Source organism: Nicrophorus vespilloides, unplaced genomic scaffold (assembly GCF_001412225.1).
Source record: "Nicrophorus vespilloides isolate i.1.1-1 unplaced genomic scaffold, Nicve_v1.0, whole genome shotgun sequence".
In the NCBI taxonomy this organism is placed as follows: Eukaryota; Metazoa; Arthropoda; class Insecta; order Coleoptera; family Silphidae; genus Nicrophorus; species Nicrophorus vespilloides.
The window spans coordinates 26,641-33,907 of record NW_017096786.1 but is presented as its reverse complement, the minus strand read 5'-3'; positions in this window follow the sequence as shown (position 1 = coordinate 33,907).

Below are 7,267 nucleotides of genomic sequence, written 5' to 3'. Positions count from 1 at the left end.
TTTTTTTTTAATTGAAAATGTTAAATATTTGTATCATTGCTAATTCTTCATAAATACATAAATTATTATTATTGATAATTCTTATTATAATTATGAAATACTTTACAAACTCTCTGTTCTGATAATCAAACATTTTAGATATGAGGAATTGCTGTTGTAAAACTTCTAGATGTTCCTTATCTGGAGAAAATTAGGCCCTAAAAACAGGATGAATTCGTCGATTTTTTGCACCTTATCTGCGGGTTTTCAACTTTTAATAATTTCACCGGGAAATAAAGTTGATAACTCTAATGATGTGCCCTCCAGACTAGTTTTCCAATTATTTCTTCTTCCTACACACCCTACCCCCCGATCCCTTTAAAATTCCAACCAATACAAGTTGCGAAAATATAATTACGTTTCCTTTCCAAACAAACTGTGTATGATCTCTGTGTAATAGTATAAAGTTCGATGATATTGACAAAAAAAAGTCTTTATAAATTTATAATCCCTTTAGAAAATTCCATGTTAAATTGAAATATACTTTACTACAAATACTAACTTTTATATAATAATGATTCTACTTAAAAACTTTCATCTGTAATAGCAAGAAATATAAGTAAATACCAGTATTTGAAGCAATTAAGAAGAATTTCATTCAACAAATATAATTTACAATATTTTATTTAAAAAATACAAGACACTAATTTTTTATTCATTATATAAATCTAAGAATATAATAAGAATATAATATAATTTTATAAAAATTTACTAAATAATTTATCTAAAACTCTAATTTTCTATAGATTTACTGATTTTTTTACAAAGAAACGTTTGCAAGAGAAAAATACCTGTATTTGAAGCAATTGCGGACAATTTCATTCGCTATATATATATAGATAATATAGAGGACAAATGTTTTGTGACTCGAGCCACGTATTCTGCAATTATATCAATGCCATCTGCAGAGATCGTTTTATACTCGACCGCATTAAACTTTAATCTCCGTCGATTAACTTCGAAGCGCTCATCTCGTTTAATACAGAGAGATAGATGTGCGATGATCCGGGCGAATCCTGAGAGCAGAGCAAGTGGAATTCGAAACTATCCTTAAAACTTGTATTCCAAAACACGTCCTTCCTCACGAGCCATCATTCATTCGAGTGTCTCCAGCAAGTAATTGAGAGAAACGGTCAATGCGCATTCCTATACGCAATCTCTTTAATCGTAATTAAGCCGCACCGTGCATAATTTGCGACAGGCAAATAAGTCATTACGCATTGCGGACAAAAGTATATTTTCTTTATATTGTTGTTTATGCGATAAAGAAACAAGTAGATTTCATTGTTGTGAGCTTTGAATTGCAATTTTGAATGGAATTCCGGATGAGCGTAATTCCAATCCGATTTTAGATTAGCTCGAGATTATCCATGATGCACAATGCTTTCTCGCAGCATTCGCACAAAGACGTTTTATTTGTAAAAAAAATCGGGATAATTGCAGATAACAACAAGAAATTCTTATTAATGCTGATAGATTTATAAATTGTTATTTCGCATTGAATGCAACTCATATCTTCAATATTTGCATTCAATGGAAATTCCAATAATTACAGTAATCGCAGTATTGTTGAGAATTGAAGTGAACTAAATAAAATCAATCACTTTTAAAACTTGTTTCTACGCAATGGGTATCCTACAATAAGATTTAATTACTAATTTGATTAGATAATTATGTTATTTATAATAACATATCGAGAAAATATGAATCTAATGAGTTTTACAGTTAAAATTTAAATATTTATTGCAACAATAAAAAAATTAAACATTATTATCAAGATATCTGGTGTTCGCACCCTTCTTCATAAGAAAATGCATGGCGAGGGCGCCTGTGGGCTACTAATAATAATGCGCTCTTATTCGTAAGAAAATGCATGGTTGGACAAGCGCCTGTGATGTACTAAGAATAATGTGCGTAATTTGAATTAATATTAATTAACAGCGCCGCAGCAAAAGGGGCGATGCTTCAATTGTAGGGGCGCAAGTAAGTGTTTTCTTGAGGAAAGTGGGGCGTAAACTAAGTACATGTAAGTACTTAGCGCCGGTTCGATTTACGCCGATTCACAATAACGCCGCTGTGAAATAACGCATATTAATTGCTGATTTTACATTTATATAGATCTAAATCCTATAGTTACCTCACTGTAAATATGGCTTCATTTTACGCCGATTCGATTTGCGACGGCTTTTGTAAGAACGGAACACCGGTGTAAAACGACGAACGATATATATTTCCTTTGATTTGAGTCGGGGGCGCAAAATGGAATGGAATGGAATTTGGAATACTTTGTAGTATTTATTTAACACTTAGATGCTGGTGATTCTTAATCTAGCTTCCAAGCCTATAGGCTTGTTTGATGTTCGTTGGGTATTCTACAATAAGATTTAATTTGATTAGATAATTATGTTATTTGCAATTACATGTCGAGAAAATATGAATCTAATGAGATTTACAGTTAAAATGTAAATATCTATTGCAACAACAAAAAAATTAAACATTATTATCGAAATATCTGGTGTTCGTAGGCTCCTATGAATAATGCACCCTTCTTCATAAGAAAATGCATAGCATTTCTATTCTTAAGAAAATACATAGTAGGACAAGCGTAGTCTACTAAGAATAATGCGCGTATTTTGACTTAATATTAATTAACATCGCCGCAGCAAAAGGGGCGATGCTTCAATTGTATGGTAAGGGTTTTCTTGAGGAAAGTGGGGAGTAAACTAAGTACAGGTACGTTTTGCGCCGGTTCGATTTACGCCGATTCAGAATAACGCCGCTGTGAAATAACGCTTATTAATTGCTGATTTTACACTTATATAGAACTAAACCCTGTAGTTACCTCACTGTAAATATGGCTTCATTTTACGCCGATTCGACACTTAGATGCTGGTGATTAATCTAGCTTCCAGTTGCTACAAGCATAGGTTGCTGGTCAAAAGTAGTATCAAACTAGAACTATTACTAGGACTGGGTTCTTCCTAGGACTAACATGAGTCGCGGACTAACTAAGACTAGGACTAACTTAAAAATAATATAAGTGTCGTCTTATATGTAAGAAGACGTCCTGAATACAGAATAATATTCTAAGGGCAGTGGCTAATTTGCCATGTGGGATGTACGCTGTCGATAAGGTCTAAAGGGTGATACATCTTACAATTGTTTGGGGAGGTTAATTGTGGGTGGCATAGTTTGTATAGTTAGCAGTTTAGAAAGAAAGAAAGAAAAACAAGCTTATTGTATAATATAAATTTGCATGCTTGTAAACCTAGTGTTTCTGAATTTAAAAAAGAAGTTTCCCACGGAGTTACAAAAGAAAAACTCCATTCATTTTCAATATTTACTTAACGTTAAAATTATGCAGGCAATAAATCAACAATAGACGAGGTCACAACATCAAACATAGAACAGCAACTAAGATTATCAATTTTTTGTAACGTCAAAACGAAAGTCACGCAACTGTCGTTACATTGCATATCTATATTATTTATAAACTGCTTATTTAAGTTATAACAGAATCACCGTTATATTCGTATAAAATTTAATTGTGTATTATCACATGAAATATAATTCTGTAAACGTCAATTCGTTTATTTCCAAGTTTCAAAGACGTTATGCAATTTGCTTAAAAAAACTGTCCAATTTAGTCTATACTTTTTTTCATCCACGATGTCGCTAAGGTTGCATCATCACTTCTACAATCACATGTCACATCAGCGGTCGTTTCTTGATCTTGAAAGTTCTTAACTTTATGTGAAGTAGTGTGTGTAACTTTTGTGGCTTCTGAGTTAATTATTATCAGGTAAGTTCATTTAGATATTTCTTTATCATTGGATCACACAAATTCATTGTTTTCAAAGTAATTGTAAGTGGTTTGAATTGTAATAAAAAAATATGAATATTTTTCAACGGAAAGTTTTGTGTCAACATCTAAACATCTAATTTGCGCCCCCGCCTCATGAAATCAAAGGAGTCAAATATTTAATTAGCGCCCCCTGCTTTAGAAATAAACAATACTTGCGCCCAGCAGCGGATTAAGGGTAGTTGAGGCCTCACGTGTCTCATTGCTTAATAGATAATCTGACACCGCTTGCGCTCTTGGCGCCCCTACGATTGATGCGCCTGTGGACGTTGCCCACTTCGCATACCTCTTGAGCACGGATTCACAATAGTACGGTTTGAAAATTTCTAAATAAACTAAATTTTTAATTCAGCAAATAATAAAACAATTATACAATTATTTTTTTTTAAACATAAATTATAGATCTTTTTTGTGCTGTTTATTTTTATGTGGTTTTAAAGTACAATTAAACGTCGTTTTGCGCCGGTTCGATTTACGCCTATTCACAATTACGCCGCTGTGAAATAACGCTTGCTAATTGCTGATTTTACACTTATATAGAACTAAATTCTATAGCGGTGGCAATCGAAAGCCCGACAACCGAAATCCCGTCAATCAAATTCCCGACGTTCGAAATCCCGACGTTTGAAATCCCGACTGTATCGAAATCCCGACATTCGAAATCCTGACTATATCAAAATCCTGACAACCATAATCCCGACTGTATCAAAATCCCGACTATATCGAAAATGTCTACTATAACATTTTAAAATTATTCCAGAGCGTAGTGACTTTTAAATTGTTATTAATAATTAACAACAACAATTAGTAATCTAATTGTATTTGTGATTATTTCATATTGTTAAGTTAACAAAATTATATAAATTAATAATTTATTCTTATTAATAATACAAATGTTGCACATGATGACTTCGCTCCGAAATAATTTTAAAATGTTAGTGTAGAAATTTTCGATATAGCCGGGATTATGTTTGTCGGGATTTTAATACAGAACCCCGACTGAATTTCGATACAGTCGGGATTTCGAACGTCGGGATATCAATAGACGGGATTTCGGTTGTCGGGCTTTCGATATAGACCCATTCTATAGATACCTCACTGTAAATATGGGTTCATTTTACGCCGATTCGATTTGCGACGACTTTTGTAAACCGACGTTTACCTGTACTCGGTTAGTCCGCTTTTAAACTGGAAATTGAAGTTCTATGATTAGTCCGGTTTCAAACAATCCGGGATATTGAATCGATCCGTACTATGTGAGGTATTGGTGTATCTCGAAATATTAATTATTTTCGAAAATATACATAGTTATAAATTTTAATAGGAAATGTACTTTACCTTACATAAAGTACACATTACTTATAGTACAGTCATTGCTAATTCGGAGTAAAGTTTACAAAATAAACAAAAACTTAGCATATAAATGCGATTTTAAAGTAAAAAAAAGTCTGTTTTAAATTACAAATTATTTTAATAAATTTTATCGAATCGCAAGTGTCGGCATTAAAAAGTCACTATTCCGCGACTTTTTTTTTTTAATTTGTTGCTCGTTGCAAGAGTTGTTAATTGCTTTTTGAAAATGCCATTACCGCTTTTTATGCGCGCGCTTTGGAAATCCGAGTCCGTCCTCCCGCGCGCCTCCCCAATGTTTTCATGTGTCGCTAATGCAGTAATGAAATTAATGATCCGAGTGGGCGGCTGTTAGGATTTCAGTTGTAGGGAAGGGGATGTTTTCAGAGCCTGTAGTTCGCGCGCGTCGCCTCACCACCCCGCCCGCCCGCGGCGCTCCAATTGATAGGTAATTAATTGGCGTCGCGTAAAATTGAATGTCATTATTATGTAATAAGCGGCGGTGCGTTTGTATAAACTGTCCGGGCATCCGACGTGACCGCAATCCTAATTTGGGGCCAAGCGTCGAATTTAATTAGGAAATGATTGAATCCATTGAACCCCCTAATTGGAAAACAATTGCAGATGCCCCCAGCAATTGCACGGGGATCGGCGGGGTCAGGACAGTCGAATGCAGCCAGGTGCTGTAGTGCAAATCGCCAAAAAAAAAAATTAAAATTATGTGGACAAAATCCAAACAACTCATCATTCCCTGACACAGTTCACATTCGACAAAGAACAACAACAAAATTTGCAATTTACTAATTTAAATTTAAAAAATATTTTCTTTGATTTTTTACTGCCCTCAGTTAGGGTATGATTTTTATCACATTTAACAAAATCGTCATTTAAACTACTTTTATTTAATTCAATCAATTATTTCCAATTCATATGAAAATCTTGAAAACAATTAATATTTCTGTTTAGACATAAACTAAATTTACATTTGTCACAAAATACACCTGTTTTTTTTTACAATGCTGTTTAATCTCTTGGATAATTGGTTAATCGTACATTTTTAGAAGGAAGAGTATTTGTTGAGCCCTTTTTCTTAGTTTTATCATATACTTCATAAGAGATGATGAAGGTCGTTATCTTTTCTTAATATTAGTTCGTTTTCCTTCTTTACATAAAGATTCTGCTATATGGGTCCGAAAATAAACAAAATAATTTTCAATGTAGACATCACAATTATTTCATAAGAAACGACAAAATAAATAAGTGCAACAAAACAATCTTCCTGCATTTTTCTTTGGACAGTTAATTTTTTTATCACTATATATCTTCTTGTAACAAGTTAGAGCTTCTAGAATTTTGTTTGTAAGTCCGAGAGTTCGTAAGTCGGGAGACCTGTACTAGATCAATGGAATGAAAAATGATTCCATTTTCTTGATCTAATATGGATTCGGTGGTAATGTTAATACTCATCATCATCTAACCTTATATTTTTCTGTCTCACAAAATGTCGTATGTCGCGAATTTGATACAAATAAAACATATTTATATAATCTTACTTACAGAAAAAAAATGCTGTACAAGGAATTATTGTCCATCCCCTCTACAAACAATATTTTGTTAACAAAGCAAAAGACATTTTGTAATAATTTTAAGTAAATTTATTATAGAAGCTGCAAATATTGTTATTATTAGAATTATTAACAAATATTAATTATATGAAAATTAATACAATTGTTTTAATCATCAACTGTGGCTGTGGTTAACTTTCTAAATGTGTCCCTCGAAGATCCAATAGAAAACTCTAGCCCCTTTCATCAATTGTTAACTTGTCTCGTCCCAGGATGGAATATCTCTCAACACTGTGTAATAATTTGTAGTTTTGTCGATGTGGAGTCCTGGTGGGTTTTATGCTAAAGTCTAGATTAAAGTCGCTGTATTTAACACTTAGATGATTGAGTTCTTAATCTAGCTTCCAGTTGCTAACAAACAAGAATTACACTAGAACTAATATGAGTCTAG